General features: G+C 38.7%; 1 long non-coding RNA gene across 8 annotated transcripts; it reads right to left on the bottom strand.

The window, feature by feature from the left end:
- Positions 1-1,594: 1,594 nt before the first annotated feature.
- Positions 1,595-20,426, bottom strand: LOC142406249 (uncharacterized). Of its 8 annotated transcripts, XR_012774518.1 has the most exons (6): positions 20,182-20,426; positions 14,789-14,881; positions 13,573-13,716; positions 7,907-9,526; positions 7,017-7,151; positions 3,430-5,838 (listed from the first exon to the last, which is right to left on the bottom strand). It is a non-coding gene; the product is annotated as an uncharacterized LOC142406249 (long non-coding RNA). The 8 variants fall into 8 exon arrangements; XR_012774516.1 differs by lacking the exon at positions 7,907-9,526 and having other exon boundaries at positions 3,441-5,838; positions 20,182-20,389; XR_012774521.1 differs by lacking the exons at positions 3,430-5,838; positions 7,017-7,151; positions 7,907-9,526 and adding an exon at positions 1,595-1,615 and having other exon boundaries at positions 20,182-20,377.
- Between the last annotated feature and the right edge of the window lie 6,089 nt (positions 20,427-26,515).

The raw sequence follows: 26,515 nt of genomic DNA, 5'->3' as shown, positions 1-26,515 counted from the left end.
GTTTTTCTCCTTTTTCATCAGAGTTGTTGGAAGAACATCTCGTTTTCTATGACACCACTTCTACAGTAATTTCATACTAAGTTTCCCAATCATAGATGTTCTCTTTCACTTACAATGGCTTTTTACCTGATTCTTGGGGGATGCAAAGGAAGGAATCATGCAAAAAGAGCAACGTAGTTGTGTACCCCAATGGTGTATGAGGCAGAAAGCAGGAATATATAAAATGTCTGTGTCTTTGAGCTTGACTGAATGGAGTTTGTCACCCAAACTATTCTAAAGAATTGCTTCAATGTCAGGTGTAGGCAGTAGCAACAACCAGTCTTTGATCAGATAAATTTCTGACTTTAGAATCTAGTTTTCAGCTATAGTAATTTCTTCCTGGATTTTAACAGATGCCAAAGAATGATATACTATGGGCTTCCATCTGGTTTTTATTTCTTATGTTTTGTTAGCTGTTGAAAAGCAGTGAGATCCTATATCCTGGATGTAGGGAACACAGTAGTTTTTTGGGGGTGTTTCCTTCTTTTTTTTTTTCGGTTTAATTTCTTCATTTCACTGAAGAAGTTAGACACATACATGAGAAATATGTATCTATATCTGAAACCAAATGAACATATTGCTCCTAATTACCTCCATAATCCTTCTGAAAGGCTGTAGGATGCAAGCAGCCTGTAAAGGCTTTGAGATACTGGGAGAAAAGACCCAACAAAGGATGGTATGGTTTTGACCGTGGGAATGGAATGACAGTGGCACTGGTTGCTTCAGTTCATCCACAAAGGAAATTTTTTAGAAATGCTTATTTATAATTGTCCCAAGTTTTCAAAACTATCACTGCTGTGGGCTGTGTTATGCATATCTTTGTTGGTAGGCAACATTTGAAGGTGCATATTGGAGAAGAAGTAAATCAGATATTTTTGTAAGTGAACTTTTCTCTATTATTTTCCCCTTTGAATAAAGGGAATATGTAGCCTTTCATAGATTAATTTTGATCTTAAACAAGCTAAGCCTGGAAATCGGCAGAAAGAAAGTCATTAAGTATACTGTTCTCCAAGGTATAACAATGCATTTATTCTTTCTGTCTGCTGTGACACAGTTGTTCCCAGCCCTGGAGTTGTGTGACTCCAGAACAACCTATTGTGGCATTATGGAAAGCACACTGAATTTTCTTTCCCTCACTGGTGAGGAATGGCATTTGTAAAAAAAAAGGTAAAAAGGATTTTTTAAAAAGTCTCATTCTCCTTCGTATTTCAAGGGACTTCCTTGCAAACCTCTCCCAGTCAGCATCTTCAGTGATTTTATTCTCAAATCCAAACTCTGAGTAACAATAATATTGGAATGTATTTCCAAATATCTTTATTTTTTCATATGAGGAGTATACCAATATAACTGTCTCTGACTTGCAGTTTTATTTGTAGTCCATTTATTAATTTTGACAAAACAATTACTTTTTTTTTTGTCCACCAATAGGGTAGTGAACTATTTCCTATACCCATCAACATACTAGGAACTTTTATTCAAAGAATCTTGGAGATAAGTAATTTGGCTTATCAGGTCATACGGGAAAGTTCTTCATGTGTCAAGAGCTGCAAAGCGTTTTATGGCTGTAACAAACATCCTGCAGATAAGTAAGAGAAAAAAATGGCTTTACACTTCATTGATGTTTGTAGTTCATGTTGCAACTTCAGTGACTTCTAAATTCTTTATCAATTAAAAAAAGTGGGGTTTTTTTGCCACAAAACAAACAAAAATCATCTGTCAGTTGAGCTTATTCTTGGTTTAGTTCTCTGAGCCAAGAAAAAATGCCTCCAACTTTTTTTCAGATTAAACTGTATATGTAGAAATGTTGATGGTGTTTTTTCTCCTTTTCTCCCCTGTTGTAAATTTTAATCACATTAAATATACTTTTCAGGTTAGGATATTGAGACAAATGTTGAGTACATTAAAAAAATATAAGAAAACGGGGGGGGGGGGGGGGATAAACACAGTTCAGCTTCTAAAGAGGTCACAGGTTGAATTTTGTCCTTTTATATACCATAAAAACTCCTTCAGAAATGGGTATCAGACAGATAATGCTATAATTCTGTAATTTGAATGTAGCCATCATCTAAATGTCAAACCTTTTCTCTCACAGGACTTATCTATCTGTTGTATGTGCTGTTTCCATTTAGTTGAAAGTGTGATTATAAGTTAAACTAGACAAATTGACTTAAAGTATTGTTGTATCCTCAGATGGAAGGTACTGCCCCTTCAGCAAGTGAATACTGAAGCTCAACTACAAGGCAGTAAATGACTGAGCACCTTCTTCCAAAATGAAGAAGATCAGGTTCACTTCAACCACCGTGGGAAAAATAAGCTGAACTGACTGATGGTGATGTCTCAAGTCCCTCTACCATGACAAGAAGTATTTGTCACATCATATGCTGTATAAGTAGCTTTATCTTTTACAGGATGTGAACTCTTGATTGCATTCAGCTGGGATGCATAAATACAACAGACTTAATTTGGAGAACATCATTATTTTAGTTTCTGCATTTGGCACATTTTCAAGAAAGTATGCAGTGTGTGAAGTATTTAAAATAGCATATGGTGGGGTAAAGTGAAAAAATTATGTATTTTTTTAGAACCGCCTGCCCAACATATCCAAGACTTTAGAGATTTATTATGCGGGCCGTCCCATGCTCCTTTCAACTGAATATACATATAGACCTCTAAGAAAAGTAATCCAGTACTTTTGAATGTCACCAAATTTTGGAGCAAGATCTAAGCAGTAGTTGATAATTCTCTGCATATAAGAGCCAAAATTTCTCATTAAGTTTTTTCATAGAGTCGGTCCTTTTCAGACCCTTTTTTCCCATGATAAATATGTTCCTGTTAGCAACTAATTGTCAACCATATCTCTTTGAGACTTAATATATGTTTGAAGTGGCTAAAAATAAACCATTGACAAAAGACAAGTACACAAATTTGGTGGATTTACGTCTGTTTCAACACTTTCATAGCTAATTTGGAGTCTTAAGGTTCCTTCGTTAGGTCCTGCAGCAACGCTGAACCCAGCAACATTTCCTCTGTTTCTTCTTTTGCTTCCCCCTCTTCTCATTACCATCCTTAGGAATTGGAAAGTCCTTCAGCTTTCAAGGAGCTGGGAAAGACTATTATAACTGCAGTGGTTTAATGCGCTGCCACCCAGCCTTCACAAAATCTGCACGCAATACATCTTCTATTTTAGGAGATACCAGTTCTTCCTGGAATAAGAAGGAAAAGTGGTTTTTTGCAGATTTAGGATGTCAGTACACTAGCAGAAATAGAGCAGCAAAACCAACCACAGGTAGAGGTACTCTCTGAATGAACTGGGACAGCCATACCGGGATAACTCCTCTGAAGTTCAAGGGGATATGAGCTACCATTTTTTGTCTGCTGTGTGGAAATGGGGTCTGAAAGTCATTAGAGATAAGGAGTTTTAGAGCAAAAAGAATAAGGAAACAGCTGTAGAAACCAGCTTTATATCCATAATTTTAATGTCTGACAACTGACTTAAATTAAACTGTGCTGTTAAGGAAGCGCATATGAAATTATTTCCAGTATGCCAAGGCCAAAAAAGCAACATAGTGGATGATCTATGTATATATACCAATACGTAGGTACGTATGTACATACAAAATAGAGCTAACTATATGCATTAGTGGTTTTTAAAGCCATAATCATGATGTACCAGATGACGTGCTCTATGAAAAAGGCCACTGTGCATTTCTCCAAGTGGAAAACATCTTATTGCTGCTACAAATAAAAACCTATGGGTCTGATATAGCACAAAAATTAAGGGAGAAATTGCTGTTGTCTCCTCCCAAGTTCCTAATCTTTCCTGTAGTGGCCTGAGAAGGACCATGCCAGAACTTCTTTTGCTCTTCCAGTCATGGTGCAACTGCTCAGCTTCAGCTATTTCTCCTGGAGGCAGTAGATGGCACTTTTCAGCCACTTGACTTGGCTACTTCTCAGCACAGAAATGATGTGCGAAAAAAATACGTTGCTTATAGAAAACAAGTGCTAATATACCTATGAAAATACTTGACAAACAGGGGTTTTAGAAGAAAATTCTTCTGTACTTTACTTTCAAATTGGCACCATCATGGGAGACTGAGGTCTGGAGACAAGACAAAAACTTTATTTCAGGATTTTTTTTTCTCACAAGAAAAATTTCTACACAAAAGAAAACTGAAAAGAGTCCCCAAAAACACGAATAAAATATCCAAATCATCTGTTTTCCTTAAGCACATTGTATCATTATTTAAACCTCACCAGTTTTATTCTATTTTGTGTATGACAGCGATTCCATACAGGAAACCTGCTGATGTTCGTTTGCTACCAATGCTCTCACCTGGAAAATCACTTTAAAATATGGCATAGCAGAGCAAGTATATATGCAATGTAAAGAATAATAGCGACATGTTATTACCTATTTGAAAACAGTTTAGTGTGATCTCTTTTCTCGGGAAAAAGGAAAAGAGAGGTACATTTTGTTCCTAGTTCTAATTACCAGTGTGTGGAGATGCTGAGTCTATAACAATCTCCTGGAGTAAAAAAAAAAAGCGGGGGGGGGGGGGGGGGAAGTTAAATGTCAGGTTTTATTTTTAGGAAGTCAGGAATACCATGTTTTCAGATTAATTCAATTCTTGAGAGTGAGTAGCTTGGATCTAAATATGTTCTATTTTATGTGTGTGTGTGCAGGTTTAAATGCTTGTTAAAAATATACTCCTTGTGAAGGTAATTGTAAGTAGCATTGGTTTCTAAATCCTTACTGTTATACTGGAAGAAACATTCTCTATTGCATGCAGATTAATTAGATCATTCCCTAAATACTATGCTGTCAAGTACTGATTGTTCCCATGTAGCCCATTAGAAACATTCTCTGAACTGCAATGTTTTGTAAAGGGTGACTCCAAGGTGAAGTCAAACAGACTTAATGTTCACTCTGTTTCTTCCAGGCTCATCCTGCTTCCACAGGATATCTTCATATAGGATATCCGGCACTATATGGGAAAACTAACTTTGTAGTTCAGCGAGTGATGATGTTTCATCTCAGAGAGTAGGGATTTCCTGAATGGAACTTGCAAAGCTATTGAGAGAGGTACCACTCCATCCTTCCCTGCACAGTCAAAGTGTTATCACTCTCACACTTCTGCTGTGACTTCCCTTTGACTCAAGAACCGGAGGCTAAATATGGCTCCTATCCTTTTGTCTTAGGGTCACCTAGGACTGTCTCTCACAAGCTACTTTTGGAAATCATGTTCTGTATTAACATTGCTTCAAGAGGAGAAAAAAGCCTCCACCCAAATGTGCGCTAGGCTAGGCAATGCTTCACAGATTTTACTGGAATGTGAGTAAGGGTAAGGTAACTGTGGTGAATTCAGCCTGGCGCTGCCATGCCTGGGCTAGGTTTTAACCAGCCATGTTGGGTATTCATTACGAATTCTGTACCAGTATTTACCCGTTAGTGGGTATCATGTAGACTGAGATATCACATCACTGAGATATTGTGAAATAACCTTCCAGCTGTAACACAGTAAATCATTTGCATTGATACATGAATCCCCAGGATCAGCCAGTTTCAGGTTGCCTTTGATATTTGACTCAGTTCAGTATTTTTTAACAGAGCATTTATCAACTGAATTTGATTTGATTTGATTTGATCAGGCTTTTCTCCAGTAGGAAAAGTTGAGATAGATAACTAATGTTTTATAAATACTGTGACATAAAGTCTTGCATTTTTCACAGACAAAACACAACATCTCTCAACTGCTTCTGGTCCTGAAGGGAGACATGAAGCACCTTCCAGAGATGAATCTAGGAAGAAAAAAAATCATTATTCTGATGGGATTCAAAATCACAGAGGAGGGCTATTGCTTCTATGGTACATCATAGCCTCCCCATCCCGTCTGCCCACAAGCACTTCAAGGTTCCACTGAAGATCATGATTTTTCCCTCTTTCTCCTTCTCTCTCTGATCTCCTCTTAAACTCCCCTGTTCTCTACAGACGTCAGCATCTTCTCTTTCAGATTGTCTAGCTCATTAACATAACCTAGTTAAACTCACTGCAGATTTTTTTTCAATCTGTGCTAAACTGAAGGTTGCAGTTTTGCCTGAAGTGTACCTGTTTGGTTGGTTGTTTTTTTTCTCCCAATTACATCAGTTGGCTAAAAGAAAGATATCTCCTTTCAAATAATGCTTTGCTAATGTACTCACAACAATCTGTTGTCTTCTAATAGAATAACAGAGCTAATGAAAATGATAACATTATTCTTAGCATGCCAATCTGTATTAACACTATACCTTTTATTCTTGAGGATTTACTTTGTGTTACCACAAGTTATTTAAATAGCGTTAAGAACAAACTTTCTTGAGAAATGTTGTTTCCATGCATAATTTCAGTTAAAACTGTAAAACTATGTGACTTCGTGTTGCTTAAATGGCCACTTTTGGTTCTGTAGACGTGGCCAAATCTAATATATCACAGAAATAGTAATTATCTGCCCCTTTAAACTGTGTCTGAGTTCATTTCTCTGTGTAAGTTTTACCTACCCAGAATCAGATGTCACCAGCATCCCCCCTTAAACCTAGACAAAATCTAAGTTCAGTTCAGTTTTCTCAAAGCTGAATGTTGGTAGGATCTCAGGTTTTGTGGGATGTTGACCTGCTCTTAGAAAAGGTAACTATAAAACAGGATATGTCTGTATTCTTTTCTGCAGATCTAGCTATAGTTCTTCCTGCTGCGAGAAGAGATTTTGGAAAAGGACTACAGGGCAGCAGACTGGAGATCTCTGTAATCCTGAAGCCTTTTGCACTTTGATATTAGAGGTACTAATGTATGTCAGCATAAGTGTCTCTGTCAGTGCTAGCACCCAGCTGCACCGTACCGCTGCCTGCCCAGCCCTTCCTGATCCCACTGCAAAGCTATGGTTTGTCATGTCTCTGCAAAAAGCATCATGCAGATTTATAGGATTGTATGAATGTTTTGTATTTACCATCATCTTCTCCTATGTTTCAGCTTTTCTCTCTTCATAGCTGAGAAAGTGTCTTGGGTTAATACTTCGTGTCTTCACATCAGATAAGAGTAACTCATCGCTCTTAAAATTGCTGAACATCTTTCATTACACTTACTGGAGTATTTCCAGAGAGGAAGGAGGGAAGAGTGAGATGAAAAAATGTGTAATACGATGTGGCCCAAGGAACAGGTTATTACTGTCACCCTTTACCAAAGTTCACTGTAGCCAAAACAAGGTATGTAATAAACTTTTATGGGAATTTTGTTTGTTGTTCTGCTCTTACCGCACTCCTACACCTTCAGCATTGAGGGCCTAAGCCATGGACTTTGGAACAAGAACTGAGCCTCCCTTACTACACACACTTGTTGTGTGCCATGAGCTGTGCTTCGAGGTGGTGGATTCAAATATTTTCAAATTCATATGATTAAAAGATGCCTGTGCCAAAAGAGTTTATATCCCTTTTACCATTAGTAAAATCCATCACCTATGGGCTAGTGAATATATTTGAGCAAAGTCTCTCATGCTTGATGTGGGGACATTTTAAATGAAATTTTCTTTTGTGGAAAAATTTCTAGTCATCTGTAATTACTTGCCAATAGGAGGACTAAACACAGAAATTATTCTATTCTGATCCACTGTACAGTCCTTCCTTCCTTCCTCCCTCTCTTCCTCCCTATGATTCTTGCCGTTGATCTTTATTTTTAAGCAGCAGAAACCTGGCAATGAGCTGGAGCTTATTCTGAATTTTTAATACATGTAACAAAACATATTAGTGGGATTGGAGCTCTGGACATACAATAGGTTTTCACTATTGCTTATATCTGTCTGGTATCTAGATACATAAAGTATGGTAAGATGCTGTTCAGTACCTTCTGGACTGCAGTATTGAAGAGTGTGTCTCCAGGAATATATCTGAAGCTTGGCTGGCAATCTGGATATTAATCTTCCAAGGCTATCAGTGAGCATTAGTTTTCAAAGTGACAAAATTAATTTTTACTGGACACAAGGCATGGGAGTGGCTGACAATTTCTTCAGAGACTTCAGGTCTTGGACTAATATTCCACTTCTCCCAGTGAAACTATGTATTGATTGAACTGATTTAAACTGAACTTTAACGACTCCATGCAATATTGCAATTATCCAGGCAGTTAATTTCATGGGACACTGCTGAGAATAATGTAGGTTATGTAATGTGTAAGAGTTGTGCTGTTAAAATGAATGTCTACAGCACTCTGCCATGAGGGGGTCACTGTAGACACATTGTGGCCAGAAGGCAAGGAGTAAGGTGCTATTAAATAGTATGTATTAAGCTCCAGAGACTAGTGCATAATTATTTTAAGCCATAAAAATCTCATCATTGCTGAGAGAGCATTTGGTATGCCCTCACTAGGAAAAAAAAAAAAAAACAAAAAAAAACAAAAAACAAAACAGAGGCAGAGAGCCTGTGCTGGACTCTTGCAATTGAGAAAATGATCTGAGTATATATTTGGTGTCCAGCAGTCATCAGGTTAGGCTGGGCAATGCTGCCTGCTTTCACCATGAGGCACACCAGAGAACAGGGGAACAAAGCACAGCCCCAGCTAGCTCTGCTGATAGGGCAGCCAACGAGTTACAAGCCCTTTGAGATATGGATTAAAAAACCAAACCTGATGTTCCAAATGACCTTCAGGCTGTACCTGTGAGAGTGCACGTGGTTGATGGCATGCATGGGTTGCCTATTAATGTTTTCTTTAAAACCTTGTTGAATAATAGTTTCAGCTGCCATTAAGGAGAGCTGTGCAAGTTCATTGCTGTAATTAGAAGGCCAAATGCAAGCCTTTTTTAGAGTTATCTTACATGTTTTTTATTTAAGTGATGACTGGTTTTGCTAATTACAACTAAACCAGATTAATATTCCATTAGAGAGAAAGCCACACAGCTTAGCCAATTGATGGAAAGATTAGAAGGTGACCCGTGCTTGCAGTAACATAGTCAAACTAGTTATTTTTGTTCTGCTGAATTTGTTATTTGTCTTTGGGATTGTGTTTTAATTTCAACCCCTGTTCTGACTAACTTTTCACTCTTTATCATGTACTTTCCAACCTCACCCTTTCCCTGGCTAACACTGGTGTGTTAATTTCTCACTAAGGCTGGAGTGTTTGCACCTGAGATAATTTTGCTTCATAATTGTATCCAAAGTAAATTCAATTTAGTGAAAAGAGTGATAGAGCAAGGAATGGGTAGGTTAATTGATAACTTCGTCTACTGCAACTCTATAGTATATTGAAATTTGCAGCTGAATTGGACAACAAGGATATGACTGTTGGAAAGACTCTCTATTAGATTATTCTAGAGTGAACTCTCTGGGCTCAGTATTTTAAAAATACTCTTTCAGTGTTGTTTTGCTCATTGATGCTTTTTGAGAACAAGCTTCTTGGAGGAGATCTGTTGGAAGTCCTCTCTAATATTGAACATCACCAAATTCAGAGCTAAAAATGCAAAGTTATCTTCTGAAATATCGAAGAAAACACATCAGTTGTGGCTGGATGTGCTAATTTCCCTTTTGCTGAACACTAGAGAATCCATGTCCCAGCATCTGGTTCCCTGCTCCCTTTGGCAGCTGGAAAGAGTGCAAAGCCATGCCTGGACCCTGCAGTACCAGCTTCTAGGCATTACAGAACTCCACCTTAGGACTGTACTTTTGATAATAACTGTATTTAAACAGGATGGAGCACATTACACAACGATGAATCAGAGCAGCAGATTTTCATCAGTGAAAAATGGCCTGTTTCACAAAGCCACAGATGCTTGTCAGAGAACTCACTGGGATAAGTGTTATGATCTTTGCAAGTTTCCTTCTATGCCCTAAACGACCCACATAAGACCAAAAAGAACCTTATTTTTTGTGGGTTTTTTTGAAACAGTCTTTTTTCATATTCAGACACATCCTTTGATTTTAACTGTTCATGGTTTTTGTTCTTAACCCTGCATTTCAAATATGTTCTATGGAGATTTACATCCTTCTCCCTCCCCTTCACACACACACACCCCGCCCCGCGCCCCTGGTATTTCATGGTACCAATTTCCAAATGAATGAAAGGCTATTACAAGCCCAGTCAGACACAAAGGCCAGTCCAGAATCCATCTCATCCTGCTGCCTTCTAGCAAATTTAGCACGTTGAAAATCCAGCTTGCAAAAAACCTACAATTCTAAATTTTGCAAATGCAAGTACAAACTGGTATCACTGTTGGCCAGAGGCTGAGTCCTCTAATGATGGGGATGAACCTGAGGAATTGTGACACTGGGGTATCCTTTTGGAATTCCCTTCACTAACCAAAGGCTTTGGAGTTGCAGATGGCCTTCAGGAGAAGGAATGAAGACTGAGCTTTGAAGAAGAGAAGGAAAAAATGGTGGGACACAGCCATGTCATCTCATATTGCTTATAATTAATGAACACAGCTATTTGAACAGTAATGGGATCCTTGCTTAGCACTGGTTTTGATGAAAATCCAATAGGACATGAAGCTATCAAAGTCAAGCTTCTTTAAAGATCACAGTTCACTGAGCAACTTAAAAGCTTCAGTAAAACAAAGCACATGCAGCCCTCTATTCTGGTGTTCTGCACAAGATAAACTTCAAATAGTCTCTGCAGAAAGAATAGCTTATTATAACAGCTATTCACATTTAGTCACTGGACAATACTGTAGCTAAGGTAAAATGCAAAGTGTTTTATTTGTGGAGAGGAGACTTAACAATTAGCTTTGTCAAGTCAGCTGGTTCAGAGCCTTATTAAAGGAAACTGTATGTCCGACGAAAGGTTCGGCTCCCACACACAGATATTGAGGACGTATGTATATTTGTCCTGACAGAAAGTTGAATGCCCAAGTCTGGGAAGCATGTGAGCCCTGGCATGGCATTGCTTTTGCTTAGGTGGGTGACAATGCAAACTAAAAATACACGATTTCCAGAACATCTAGAACACAGAGCAGATGTTTGAATTCAGAGCACAATATGGTACATGCAGATTGTAATTAATTGGCAAATACTTAAAGGCCCAAACACCTCCTAGAAATGTATGTTTTGTTGATTCACAGTTAAACTGTTAGATAAAATGCAAGGTAGGTTAATATATGTGATAAACAGTGTTGTCTGTTTATGACATATGAGAAGTCACCTGAGCAACTGGGAGGTATTCGTCTCCATTAGCTGGTGCTGTGGCTCACAGCTGCATGGATTTTATCAAGGTCAGACTGAGATAATCAATTCACAACCTGGATTTTTAAAAGGGCAAGTAGCCAAAAGGATGCGTTCAGTGCTTTGTAACTTTCAAACCTGTTGAGAGTTCGAACCTACAGAACTGGGTGAATAATTAGATGACAATGATTGAACAGAAGTGGGTGCAAAGGTGAAATGTGTGTGCAGGTATTGGGGTAGAAGAGGGCTGAATAATATTCTGTTAGGTTTAGGAGGAGGATACATCAGTCTGAGCATCTCCACAAGAGATAAATAGGCATTACAATACAGATGAGCTTGGGAGCGTCTTGTGCTTATACTGCTTAGGAAACTGCACAGAAATGAGATTATGGTTCAAACGGGAGGTTGTTGGTTAGTGTATTGTACATGGGATTAGACCTTGTAGGCATTGCCTTGGGCTCTGATGGTGATTTCCTGTATGACCATATAACCTATTGGCCTCTGTGTTCCTCTTGAGGAATAAAACCTACTTTTTGCAAACTTGTAAGCCTATTAGCAAATGAAAAAAGGAGTAAATCTACCCTTTTGGTGAATAAAATCTGGAAAAATTCAAATCTGATGTTCCAAGGAAGTGAGAAAATGGCACATACTTTTGCTCGTGCTCCATCAGTCAGGGCTCAGTTTTATTTCTCTTGAAATCAAGGAAGTATATCCACACTGATGTAAGTGCGTATAGGTAGGACCCACCATGTTTATTTAAAAGTCATTCAGAACAGCAAAGTCTAATTTATCTTTCTTATATACAATTGGAATCCAAAGAGTGTCAGATCCTGTTGTTCTGTAAGGAATTTACTTTTGCGCTATTCTTTTACAGTTTTGTGTAGTTTTGGGCAAAAGCATTCCATTGAAGTATTTGCCACTGCTGTGATAAATATGATCCTTTCATTCACTACCTGCGAACATCAAAGTGTGTTCCATTGTAGCCAGAAGGGAATAACTGGTACCTGAATGGATGGCAATATTAGATATAAGGCAGAGAAATAAAAGGTCTTTTATTGATCTGCGTGATTCTTTTCAAGCAGTTTTGTTGCACTATTACCTGATTTCGTGTTCAATTTAAAGTCCTCAGTTATGCTGGTGTCTTTTGATTATGTACGTTCAGAATGTACAGTAATGCCCTTGTAGTTTTGCCATCAGTTTAACAGATGTTTTAACTTCAATGACAGCTGATTATCTTCTAGTACCGTATCAACAGTTACAATCCAATAATACCGTTTCACATTCCAGAAGGTATCATTTAATACTATTTTATTGGAGGAAAAAACAAGTATAAAATACAAAAAAATCACCAAAGTACGAGCAGACTCTAGATTTTCTGGTAATCCCCCTGAAAGTCTGAGAAGAAAAGATTAGATCAAAAGGGCTGGGAGGCCAAACTACCCTTTAGCCCTTTCTCTAGGGTGAGCTAATCTCTAGAGGTCAAGGTTCCGTGCAGTGGTGCAGCAGGAAGGAGTTGGTGCTAGCGTGATAAGGCAGGCAGTCAAATTGTGAGGTCTGAGCGTGATAAGAAATTCTCCCTCAGCCAGTTTTGCTTTGACATTACTTTTTTAAAAATATACCAAGGATAACGAGCCGTTTGTAGTGAATTTGCTACCTGACAAAAAACTCAGTTTCTGTTGAAATCATTGAACAAGTTACATCTTTCAGCAAAGGGAAGAGCATACCAATAGTACAGAAAAATATTTAAATGTCAACATATATTAATATTAACAGATAACATTAATTTAATATTAATAGAGGTAAGCATAATAGAGAGAAAACCTTAAATGCAGCATTTTAAATTCAGGCAATGAAGCCAGAGAAAGTCTGTAACTTGCATTTGTCTCAAAGAAGATTGCTAGCCCCTGCAATTCTGGGTATCATCAGTTATTTTAAACTATAAAACATAACAGACTAGAAAATTAAGAATATATTTTATTAATTAAACTTAAATATATATTCAGCTACGTTATTCTCCAGTAAAATGAAAGGATAGTTTGTATCTCATACAAATCTGTACCGATTGAAGATGAGCTTTCATTTAGAAAGGAATGGCTGCTGTATTGTGATATATTTAAAGAAGGCCTCCAGCTCAGGTGCAGAGCACTGATTTTATCTAATCAACACCCTTCCCTGCTGCCTGCCTGCCCTCTTCAGCTTCCTTAAGCTCTTAAAGGTACCGGAGCAATTCTGGAACTGTGTCAAGGCTGACGTTGGGGACACTGTGGGATGACATGATGGACCAAATGCACAATCCTTGGTCACATAAGAAGGAGACCCAGACACTTTTATAACCAAGAACCAAATGCAATGAAATTGTACCTTTTCTTGCTGCCCCCTGAATTTCTTTCAAAAACATGAGGAGATGTCAGAAAGATTGTATAACATTTTTCTTGGCATACGAGGAGACAAATCTGGAGTAAAGAAGTCAATCTCAGTGTAAGCAGCGTACAGGTAACACTTGACCTATGTTTTCGAATGAGATGAACAGAAATAAGGTGGAGACAAAAAAGGGTGATTAAGACTGGAGCCCCTTCAAAGAGGGGGCAGAGGTGGTGGAAGCTTTTGGGGAGTAGAAGGAAGGAAAGTGCCATGGAGGGTGAGGGAAGACTTGGCACCACAAAACAACATGTTTGTCACTGTAGCTGTCATATTGCTATGGATGGAGCTGAGTTCTGACCTTGTTGCAGAGTATCTTTAGAGTTTTTGGTTGGAGTAATTTCAGTGGGCTATAAGGGACAACTTTCTGCTTTTGCAAAGGAGCTGAGGAACTCCTCAAAACACAGTGGTGAGAGAAGTACTCACCAATCACACCTAAACATTTCAGTAAGTTCTAAATACACAGTGTAGTTATGCTTTCATTTCACATGTGTCTAAAGAGCAATGCTCAATTTTCTTCAGAAACAAGTAGCCTAAAGTTAATTCACGCCCCTTCAGAAATTCTCCATAGGCAAAGCATCCCCTCCCCACCATGACTTTACTCAAGTCCCATTATCATATAACTACCATTTGCCAGGGAGCTAATTCCTTTCTAACACATATTTTTAGTTATACCCAGTCCAGGACTAGCCTTGCTGGCAGGTCAGAAGAGAAGCCCCTTCAAACAGTACCAAGGTTTGACTGACAGGAGAAACATTCTTGGATTTTGCATTAGCAATCACATGAGCAATAGAACAGGAATTTGCAAAAGGGGTTTTTTTGGAGGATTAGATTAGATTAGATGATTAGATTAGATTAGTATAAAGCAGATGGCAGGGTAGATATGGGTTGGTAGCAGACAGCAGTAGAGTTCAGCAGACCTGTTATCTTTAGGATAAGGACAAGACTAAGGATAGCTTTGACTGACAGGGAAGAGGCAATGATCAGATCTCAGTTGTGATGAGCCTGGGTTTGGGAACAAGAACAGATGTGGGGTGAGCTGAGTGGATAGAGGCAAGCACAGACAGAAAAAGAATGAGCATGGGACCCAAAGCCAAGTTGTCACATTCACTCTGACACAGTACACTGACTTATACGTTCTTCTGTGATCTCCACTCACCTTGCTGAGCTATTGTACAAGCCTTGGAGCTCTCCTGCACTCTCTTTTCTAGCACAGTGCTTCAGGAAGTTTCATGAATTGAGGCTCTTATTACTACAAAAAAGCAAGGCATGACATTTTCATGTTAGAATTTATAGACTTAAAACTGGCAATGGGGATGAACATCTGTAAAAGATTCAGGAAAATCTTTGTCACAATCTGCAAAACGATATAAGTCTTTGTGTTTTACTTGCAATCTGTTAGGGTAAGGTCTTCTGGAAAGTGTGTTATTTGGTTCTCTTTTTTGGTTAGCATATGTTCACTGAATAACTTAAAAAGGCAAAGAACTTCAGATATTATGAAATGAGTACTTGGTTGTTACTCTCCCATATTTTGTCAGTCTTGAAAACCTTACTTCATATTGAAGAACAAACTTAATTCTTTGCCTTTATTGCACTGTATGAGTTTTTCATCCTTATCTTTTTTCTCTATTTAGACTTCTGTATTTTCACCACTGCCACGTGCTTTCTACTCTATTGTAAATTACTCTGTTGCTCTGTACCTCACTCCTTTTCTTCTTTAAAAATGGGGATGCAGAGGTAGAAGTGGTAGAAAGCAGAGTGAAGAAGTGAAATGAATAATCTCCAGTACAAGAGGGGTGGTGCAGACATTCATCCATCATTACTAGTTACAACCTTGGAGGGAAAGCTCTCTATATAAAGCTCTATCATTATTAATGAATTATATCTAAGAGGGAAGCAAGGTGATAATTAGAATTCTAAGTAGCTTTGTGAAACTTTTAGATTAACGAATTCTCCAAAGTAAAGTGGGGTTTTCTAAAATGCCATTCAGCTACCTGTTGTTTCGCATTCATTTCCCAAACACCATGATAGGGACAAGCATGTGGGAATTATGTCTTTTAAACATCAAGACGGGGGGGAGGGAGGAAAGCAAAGAAGTGTTTTGACTGTCCCTGAAATGAATTTGGATGCTTGAATTGAGCTCCTCAACAGTACAAAATTACTTTTTTTTTTTTTTAAGTAAAAGGAACCAGTCAGAGCCATGAGGTTTCCATTAAAATTGTCTGAGGCAGTAGTATCAAGGCAATCCTAGCTTTAATCAATTCACTGATTACTGAAAATATATTTTAAGTTCTTTATAACTAGTGCTGTCCCAGAAAAGGTCTAGGTATAACTGGGGGGGTTACTGCAAGGCAGGGATTACACAGAGTAGATGGTATGGATGAGACCAGTGTGTTTTGAGGAGGAGGAAGGTTTAGCTGCATAGACATGAACCACGCTGTGCCCCTTTGCCAGAACCAAAGACCATGCCCTGTTCCTCTTTAGTTCACTAGTATGTGTGTAGTTGTATATAGCCAATGCCTCTGCAGACCAGGCTGCTGGGTGGGTACCCTTCATACCTTCTGCCAGTAACTGCAGACGTGAAAGTCATGACATGATTTCTCTCAAATGGGCAATGAATTACATCCCTAATAGAGGAAAGGAGGGAAAACACAATGGGAAATAGAGATATAAAAGAGAACTTAATAAAAACTTACAGGAATTGGCAGCATTGTTATGTCTAGATGCTAAGCACTCCGCATCTACCCAGAATCCCTAGAGCTACCTTAGATATAATGATTTTTGTGGCTGAAACCCAGGTTAGGTATCTATATATCTAAAGAACTTGTCTCTGCATGCTTCCTGGTGAAGAAACATTTGCAGGCTGCTGAAATTTCTGTTGCCTTGAAAAGTGGGCACCAACTTTACGTGACTAAAGAACCAGTCATGCATCCAAGATGTGAAATAGCAGCACTGTCAGCAAACAGTGAAGTACATTGGATTTAAAATACTGACATGTACAATTCTGTAATATTTTCTAGGGCTTAAGGGATATGAATAACTAAATGAGCTCAACTAAATGAGCCACATAATGCCAACAGGAATATCAACAGGGAGGACTTATTCTGAAGAATGGTAATCTCAGGAATTACCTGCTCTGGGGTTCTGCTTCCAGGAGATGACCAGCTGCAAAATTCACTGATCTCAAAGTTTGGCTATTAGGGCATCACTGATTGACTCTGATGCAGTCCTCTGTCTGCACCTTGGAGCCTTTATATTATTCTCTTCTTTCCAAAATTCAGGGCTGGCATAGGAGCAACTACTGTTAAACTGAGAAGCTTTAATATGTTTGAGGATAATTGTACCAACTTTAGTACCTTAGATTACTCTCCCTCTACCACAGCCTGAGAGACCATCAATCAGAATAGCTGGCACATCCTGACGCACTGAACGCTTATTTTACAATGGTTACCACTCTCATTATGTGCATTATAGAGATGAAATTTTGCATAAAGAATCTGTGTCTGTCCAACACAAATAATCCTTATACAAAAGAGTACGGTAATCTGGCCTAATCACTCCTAGCCATGTCTTCTTGTAGCTTTCTACTAGAGCAGGATGAACAAATTGAGCCTCCTAGTGTGTTTGTGCATGTGTGAAACTTTGTGTCAAAATTGCTTCTATATAAGCAACTGGAAAAAATCTAATATTTAAAAGAAAACCATATTATAATACTTTAGAAACACAGAATGGTTTAAACTCTGTGACATTCTAAGCTTTCAGATTTGATGAAACATAGTTTTGACCAGAGACCAATACTTTTGTCTATTCAATTACACATACCATACAACCTTTATCAGATTTTTTTGGAATATTTTTTATCTTAATTTATCTTTTATTTTTTCATCTTTTAAAAGTTGTAACAATAAATAAACTAAAAAATAAATAAAGCAGCAGCTCTGGTTATCATGCATGCAAATTCAAAGTGAATTGTTTCTGTGTAGTAAATAAGTGCTCTTATGTTATTTAAAAGAAAAGAAAATCCTTTATTTCTATAAAAGTTCAGTGGCTTAACTTTTTGGGAGACCGCACTTCTTTCATGGCTGAAGCATGATGTTGTTGAAAGTATATGTGTTAAGCAGAAAAATATGTCTAGTGAAAATGTCACTCTGAGGGATTCAGGGATATTTCTTTGGTTTTGTTTTGCTCTTGGGAAAGATCTAATCCTGTCAAATATATATAACAGAAGTGTGATATTCTGTTGAATTTAGTATTTGAAACCTGTATTTCAAGCCGAAGGGCTAAAGTGTAAATGAATGTCAGAAGTCCTCTCTATGCAAGTGGGGAAAAGACTCTAAATCATTTGATACACTGAATATAGTCAGATTCTCAGCAGAAATATTAGCAAGCTGGTTTGTAGTTCCCAAGATCTTCCATATCTTATTTCCTGTGACCAGAGAAACCCACATAAGATGCTTTCTCTGGAGATGTGAGCGTTATACTGCCAGAGGTTTTACCCATATCTTTATGTATTTATTTATTTATTACACAATCCAATACATTTTCATAGCTCTTTGGAAAAAAAAATACAAAACCAAATCCCAAAACTGCTCTTCAATGGCACAAAATTTATAAATATCTGTATTCATAATTAACTGTAAGGATGAGACCTCACTGATTTGACTCAGACCATATGTGTTCTTCAAGATCGGGATTGGGATCCTAAAAGCCAAAGCAAGGCAAATATATGAAAATGAAGATATGAAGCAGAGGAAGACTCTGTAAACAGAGGCTGGTATAGATTCACACTCTATAGGTATTGTGAAACTTATTCTGTATTGAATGACTTGTTTGTTTTATGTAGCCCAACTTCAGAGCTTCGTTGGAAGATTGTCATGTGATGGAAGAAAAACCAGTGAAAAGATTGTGAACTGTGGTGAAAAGAAGGGATTTCAGAGGAGGAGAATTAGAAATCACACTGGAATAACAGGAAAAGGTAATTACTTATTTTGCTTGTGATCTGGTGGGAAATACTTGATGGAAGCAACACTGATAGGTGGAAACTGATAATAAAAGTTTGAACATGAAAATATAATGTCTTAATATATTCAGGAAGGTGAGACAGCTCCCACACATTTGGAGCAGTATTAATTATGCCTTCCAAAGCAGAACAATCACTTATGGACTGCCAAACATTTAACAGATCATTGTCAAAGTCAGTTCCACAACTGCCTACAAACTTTTACTGAAGTACTACAAAATAGGACATCAGTTTGGTAATGGATGACTGCAGTGCCAAGGCTAGGAAGGGCAATATTAAATGGAGATATAACAAAGAAGCACAATTGTGGATCCCGGAATCAAAACAGGGGAAGAACTCAGTTTCACATTCCCAAGCAAGGACAGGTTATAGAGTAGCTACAATAGTGCTCCCTTCCCCCAGCTCTCTGCCCCATACCTTTCTTGCAGTTTCTTATCCCTTCTGCATGGATGGCTCAGCTGCCCATGCAAAATATTTTAGCCAGCAAAATTTACAATTTTGCTTCGTTAGGTAACCTGAAGTTTGTGCCAGTGTACCATTATAAGCCCATCTGCAGATGGCGGTGATATAGGAGCAGAGCCTTACCCAACCTGGGGAAAGGAATTACTGTGAGAGCATCGGGAGTGAGGAGCCCCAACCACCCCAAAGCAAGCCAGTCCCTCTCCTGGTATCAGTGATCTTAATGGGTGGGTTAGTAGCATTCTCAAAAGGATACCTACGAAGTATATAAAAGAGCAGATAATAAAGCAGTAATTTGATACAGAAGTGAAAAATGCATTTTATTTGATGTGAGGATCAGAAGTGAATGTGTCACGGCCCTTTCTGTTGGCAGTATCGCAGATACTGGAATAACTACACTTACACGTGGTTATACCTGTAACTGTGTGAAACTAGCCAAAGCAAACCTCAGCTCCAGAGAAAATGTGTCAAAAAAAGAAGTGGCAAAATCCTATGCTGGGTAAAGGACAGTGAATTAAAAACAAAATTAAAAGAAGAAATAGATTAGTCGTGTCCAAAAAAAACGGAGGTGACTGTAAAATATGTATCACCTCTTATGGGCAATTGGTAACACTACACTAGTTGATGGGTCTCTTAAAAGCCAACAGGCAGAGATAAAAAGACTTAGAGAAGAGAAAGCAGTGATCTAAAGTTTTCAAGATGTGTTGAGCAGGTAAATGTCAAGGGAAACAATGACATGGAATAAAAACACATGGCAAAAGACATCTTGCTTCACAAACAAAGAATTAAAAGATGCAAAATTAAAACCAGGGAAAGGACAAAGGTCAACTCTCATGAAAAATGTGGAAAATCTGTGACTGATTAAACCACTGATTAAATTCTAGATAGTGTAAATATGTATTTCTGCCATCTTAGAAATGGTCCTAGTAAATGACTCATTTCTGCTTTGAATTTTTCAGTGCCTGAGCTCTCCATAATGCTCTGTGCATGCCTGAGCTACACAGCCAGTTTCCAGTTGTTAACTATTCTTTGCCAGATTAAAAAAAAACAACAAAAGAAAATAAAAACCCCACCATTCAGTGTAATGCCCAAGGACTTCTTTATCTGTCATTTGGAGGAGAGCAGGCTTCTTCCCCACCTCGAGTCCTCGCTGCCTTGTTGTGTGAGTGCTTGGCTGGGGATGGCATGGCTGCCAGCGGATGTCGCCCAGAGGTGTGTGCTATCTCCAAGCAGAGAACAGGCAAACTCCTGCCAGCGCTTCTGATACATGGATCGGCTGGAGACGAGCGATAGCAGGAAACTGGGCAGTTCTCCCAGACACCGAGTCCATGTTATGCCTCGGTCTCTACCACCCCACAGAGCTCTACTCCTGAGAGCCAGCCTTAGAAATGTATTTCGGAAGATTGCTGGTGTGGCTTGCATCCGTTAAGAGCCGTGAATACCCATGTGTCAGTTCACTTACAAGGGACAGAGCATGCTTAAGCCAAACCTTCAGAATAACACATGGCAGAGACACCTCCTAATGGTGGTCAGCTAGGAAGGAAATGCCTATGCAAGCAACATATTTCTTATTTGAAATCTGAGTGACTTGGATGTTGCCTCGAGAAAATTTTCCCTAAGTTGTGTGGTGTCCCAAATCACAGGTGCGGCGTGGATGGTAAAGCAGTCATGCTTTCTGGAGGCAGCATTTGTACTTTCTGGTGGCTCAGACAGTTATTGTACATCTTGTTCCCGTGCTTCCTTGTTAGAAAAGACTAAAACACTCCAAACGCTTCCTTTTATAGAAGAATCCATTGTACAAATGTAGTAAAAAAAGTAATGATATCCAATCTAAGCAGTTAATAGGTTTGGGAATCACAAGACACAGTGAAAGATGGGGGTTGAATAAAAGAAATGAGAAGAGAATGAAACGATAAAATTAGCAGGTTTTGCTTAGTGAGTAGCTGTCTTGGCTTTCTACCAAAGCTGTTATTTCTGTGTCTGTGCAGATTGAGGTGACATACACCGTGGATCTTGTATGTCATCCTGACTAGACTTTGGAGGAGGCCCTGCACTGATTCATGCCTAGGAAGTTTTATGAGAGACTAGATCTATTTTTATTTCCTTCAGATAAAATGTAGAGAAACTAATGTGCCATAGAGAGAGACATAGAGGTGAGAGCGCCATAGAGGTCACGTAGCAAGTATGAAACATGACACAGTTATTAGTTTGGATTTTTTTTTACCAAAATGTATATCTTGACAGAGTGTATACCTGGCACATAAATTTCAGTTACTGGAAACTCAAATATAGAAATCAATGGAAACTTCAAAGAAAATGCTCCACCAAAGACTTACCTTATCAATAATTAAACCAAATGGGTCTGTGCAATTTTAAGATTCAAGTTACAGCTGAATCCTTCCAAAGGGTAAAACAGCATGAACGGAGCAGCTGGAAGTTTCCTTGGGAGAGTGCATTAGCTATTCTGAAAGAAAAATAAAATGTTCATTCCTTGACAGCACCAACCTCCGTTTGTCCCATGTCTTGCAGCACGTAGTGCTATGGAGGTCTTTGTCTCAAGCTGTGGTGCAGCTACCAGAAGGGAGTGTGTGCAGCTAAAAATGATGGTTCATACTCTTCCAGAAACACATACAGCTGACAGTTCACAGAAGTTAGCGGTAGAACAGAAGAATGATTTGACAGGTTAAAAGGCATCATATAATGTAAATATTCTTTTTTAAAAGAATAAACAATGTGATTAGGTGGAAAGAGAATTATGTGGTATTTGAGTTCGTGACGAAGAACAGAAAGACGTTATTAGCACTTTGATGCAAAATTATCAAGGAGAGAGATGAAAATGAAGAATGAAAGATTAGAGTCACATGTCTTGTTTATACTAAAATCCCTCACAGTTTTTCCATAAACAAATGGTGTACAGGTGGCAGATTTATAAAGCAAATATAAAAATAAATGAATTTTAATAAAGCAAGTATGTTAATTAGGTTGTTTGAAAAGTGTTGAATAGCTCATTTAGCAATATAAAAATCTAATGAGTGAATACATATGCATGCAACTTTATTTGTCCAGGTGAAGAGTGAATTGCCTTACCTATGAAGAAAATAATTTTGCTGAGGGAAAAATAAATTACAAAATACAGAATGAAGCAAAAGTTGATAGAGGATTGAGTGGAAATGATTTTTCTGTATCCTTTATCTGAATTCAAAGCATTATCTTTTTTTCAGTGCTACAACCAGCTGTAGTTTTTAATATGTCACATCAAGCCATAAGAATGATGGCCTGGGCGGTATTTAGTTTAAAATTGTTATGTAGCATTAGTTTGTCTCACAGCAAGTTGTGATTTAATTTTTTTATCCTCTAAATTCAGTACGAAGGGTAACCTGGAGCAATGTCCTATTCCTCCTGCTTTTGTTCTGTTTTTCACTCTGTTATGCAGTCTAACAACAAAGTTTAACAATAGAAAAAAAGCTTTTCTTTGACAGTTCTTATCTGGGGATAAATACAGTCCCAAGGAAACAGACGGCTCTTTCCCTTCTGTCAGATGGAAGCAAAGGCATCTATGTAACCCCTTTTAGTTTGTTTGGGTTAAAAGACAGTAGCGGGCAGCTGCCTTTCCCTTCAGGCCCTGCTACAGGAGGATAGAAGGAGACATTGTAAGTCAAGAATTGCCAACACTGTAGGGACGTAACAGAATATAACACGCACTGCGTGGCATTGCACAGTACTCTCTGCTCAAACAACAGTTGTACACGCTGCTTGGATGAGAGGGTAAACTCCAGCACTGTATTGTTCGGCAGCTAAAAGTATCTTTTTCCTTAACAATATAGCTAGTGTATTGAAATGGCTTCATGCCATTCTCACGAGGAAGCGTTGGAAGCTACCAACCTAGAGCATGTTATTGGCCTGTTTGACTTTATGTGTCTTCTCTGCTAGCAACCAGCACCAGAAACTTTGGAGGAAATTCTTCAGGGAAATTCTGAGGAGAAATAAACACTTCTGTCTACCTTTAACCAACATGGCTTGGTTTATAACTGATTAATGAAGATTTTTTTTTTAATTTTATTTTTTATAAAGCAACTGTGTTTATCTTTTCTAATTTAATAGATTACCTTTTCCAATTTAATAAAGTGGTCTCATTAGCTATAAAAATGTCTAATGCTTTAGAAGTTGCTGGCTTTCATGTCTTTTTCCATTTGTTTTAATCTAGTTATCATAGGCAGACATGAAAAGTAACAACCCCTCATTAAAATAAATGTAGTGTTGTGACATAAACTGACAGAAGCAAGTAAGTCCCAAGGTAGTGTTCTTCTCAACCCCCTCTCTTTCATACTGCCAAGATATGATATAAAACAAGATTCCTCACTCACGGTGTTTAAAAGCAGCAGAGTTAACACAAAGAGAAGTCAGAAGAGTTTTCATATTTTTATTCCTATTTTTCACCCTGGAACTCCATGAATAATCCTAGCACATTGTTTCAGGATACCTACAGCGATAGAAATTATTGTCATTAGGGTGGCAGAAAGGGTTCCTTAATGTTCCCTGGAGAAAGGTCTCTGATATAGGTGGCATTTTAAAATGGTGGCAAAGTAAGCAAACAACAAAAAGATACCAAAACCAGAAAGAAAGCAGAAAAAAAATATTTATGCTTTTTTAATCTCTTCAATTATTTTGTGTTGTTATTATCTTTACATAGCTCTTTGTCATACTTAAAATGTATTTTCTTAATAGTCATGGTAAACTCTGCAAACTGGTTTTTTTTTTCTGATGTTTTTTTTCTTTCAGAAGACCACAGAGAAGACCATTCTATTGTGCCTCCCATTGCAAGAGAAACCCATAGCTGAATAGCAGAAATAAAGTATTACTATTTGACAAGAAGCACCATTTCTAGATACCAAGCACGTCGAGAAATACCATTTCCCAAAAGAATGCTCAATCTCAAACATGTCACTGAAGGAAAAATGTACATTTGTGTAGAGGTTGTGCTGTGATATTTACCTATGACATTCCCCTGGTAAATTGAGTTGGAATATATTTTCCCAAGTAAGGTAACATTTCAGTTTTGTTTGATGTGTAAACATATTGACATAAAACACATCCACTGCAGCTTTAAGCAAGCTTCACGTCCTAGAGTCTGACCGAGTTTGCAGGAAATGAGTTGTACAGAAATTCACAGCTTCAAAATACAGTGTATGTGTGGAGTTTGGGAGCAGGCTGGCATGTTACAAATGCTGGTGATTAGGAAAGGAGATGAAGGACAGTTTTTAACATCCTGGGATCTAAAATCAAGCTGTATCTGCATTGGATGTTAGAAGGACTCTGTTAAGTAGCAAACGGGAAAGGAAAACCTAGGCGTTTTAGTGACTAATTGATGCTAGGCCTTTGTAATTTATTTTTATCACAGGGAAGATTACAGTAAGTCACTGTATATGCAAGGTCCCTGGGAGGATTTGGGATGGGATACCCAGCAAAACTGTGGTCCCAGCTACAAACAACTTGCTTACCTCAGCTTTGCAGGTCTTCATCACAAGTTCAAAGCTAATTATAACCTTGACAAAATACAAGAAATTAAATCAAGACTTTGGATTGGCTGCCAGAGCAGGCAATTAAATCCCTAAAAGTGCTTGTGGCAGCAGCTTTTCTCAAACTCGTCTTCCCAGCAGACATTGCCAAAGAGTGATGGTGTTTCATGTTCGTTTAAAAAAGGCAGGTTATAATACATATAATGACACCACAGGCACAAACAGTTCAAAATTTAGCAAGATCTGTTTAGTCTGAATAACGCCACATCTGACCTTTTGTCCCTTTTTTTCTGAAGTAGTCAATATTTCCTGGATTTGTACTGGGAGTCTGAGTAGTTTGAGTTGCCCTGCCTGGTACCTGGAGCTCAATACAGAAGTAGAAGCCAAGTAGGGCAAAGCCTCACACAGTTTGAAACGCTGGGAAGTCTTCATTCAGTTCCAGTTTAGGAAAAGAAAGTTTTAGAGGAGTAAAGCAGACCTTTGACTAGAGTTACATGTGCCACTCCTCAAAGGTTAAAACTCACGTGTGTGTCCCTCTCCCTTGCTATTCCCATATGCTAAGGTAGTATGCTAAGGTAGAGCTATTCTACCCTAGGCTACCCCAGGCTAGCAGAGGCTATGGGAGGTGGTGTGCGCCGTTGCAGTCTCAGCTAAACATGGAAGGTTAATGGGGTCTGAGAGGAGACTCTGTAAGCACAAGTATGGCTCTATAATTTTGACTATGTCTAAGAAGAGAGTAGGAGGTGGTTGTTCTGGCTGCCCGTCCCCATTCATCACTAGTACTGCGCCTTTGTCGTGACACTTCAGTATGATTGTGCAAGATGATATCCTACATCCTATTATCGTACATCCATGACATCCTATTGTGCAAGAGGTGGCTGGCTGTGCCTCTGCCTCCTCCCATGGCCTTTGCAGGTGCCTGTTCTTAGCAGAAGGATCAGTCCTGAGTGAACGGAGGCACCTGCTGGCACCTGGCGAAGATGCTGTAGCTGGAGAGAAGGGAAAGCTGAGGACATAGGATTGCACTTGCCTTACTGACTGTCTCAAAGCTGGTCTCCCTGGGGCAGCTGCCTACCCAGGCACTTGGTTGCACTGTAGTGAGCACCAGGGGCACCAGGTGCACTGTAGTGAGCTGCAGCAGTGGCTGTGCCATAGCTGTTTATCCGATCTAAGCACTATCTCTAATCACAAACTCATTTCCAGAGCTCTGCGTTTATGATATTAAAAGAACAGAATAGTTGTTCAATACCACAGAGCAAACGGAAGGTAGCAGTGGTACCGTATCTTGCTGGAGGCCCCTCTCTGTGGAGGAGGAAGCCACGAGGCGGCACTGAAGCATCACTTTCCCGGGGGGAGCAGCGAAGGTGCAGACAAATGGGGCCAAAACCCGCCAACCTCTTTCCCACTGCGTCATGGGCAAGTTTTGCAACTGAGCTGGAAGCTGTATGCTCTGATATTATTATGATTCTTCACTAGAAATACAAATGAGCCAAACCCCAAAACACTTAGCGTCTGAAGTGGCTTGGCTTTTAGTAAGGTTTGCAAAACTACGTGCTTGTTTCTGCCTGATGGAACCCTAGGCAGCCTCAAAGAAAGCTGCTTTAAGACGCTTCCAACTAGATTGCAGCCAGAAACTCCAGGATATGCTTTGAGTGCACTTGTTCCTGTGCATCCCCAACCCAAATCCCACATCAGACATGTTCAGATAAGTTTGGGAAAGCTTTGCAGTGACTCATCAGCGCTTTCTGTGCTTAGCAGGATAGGAATTCAGATCCTTCAGAGGTTTTTTCTTTACAAGGTTTATGTGAAGCTTTACCTCAGAGCTGAATATATTTAGGAAAAAAGTGGAGAACAGTAAACCCCTCTGTGCTGCATTTGTTGATGGAACATT

The sequence above is a fragment of the Mycteria americana genome, chromosome 2 (genome assembly GCF_035582795.1).
Source record: "Mycteria americana isolate JAX WOST 10 ecotype Jacksonville Zoo and Gardens chromosome 2, USCA_MyAme_1.0, whole genome shotgun sequence".
NCBI classification, from domain to species: domain Eukaryota; kingdom Metazoa; phylum Chordata; class Aves; order Ciconiiformes; family Ciconiidae; genus Mycteria; species Mycteria americana.
This window is presented reverse-complemented; position numbering and strand designations above follow the sequence as displayed.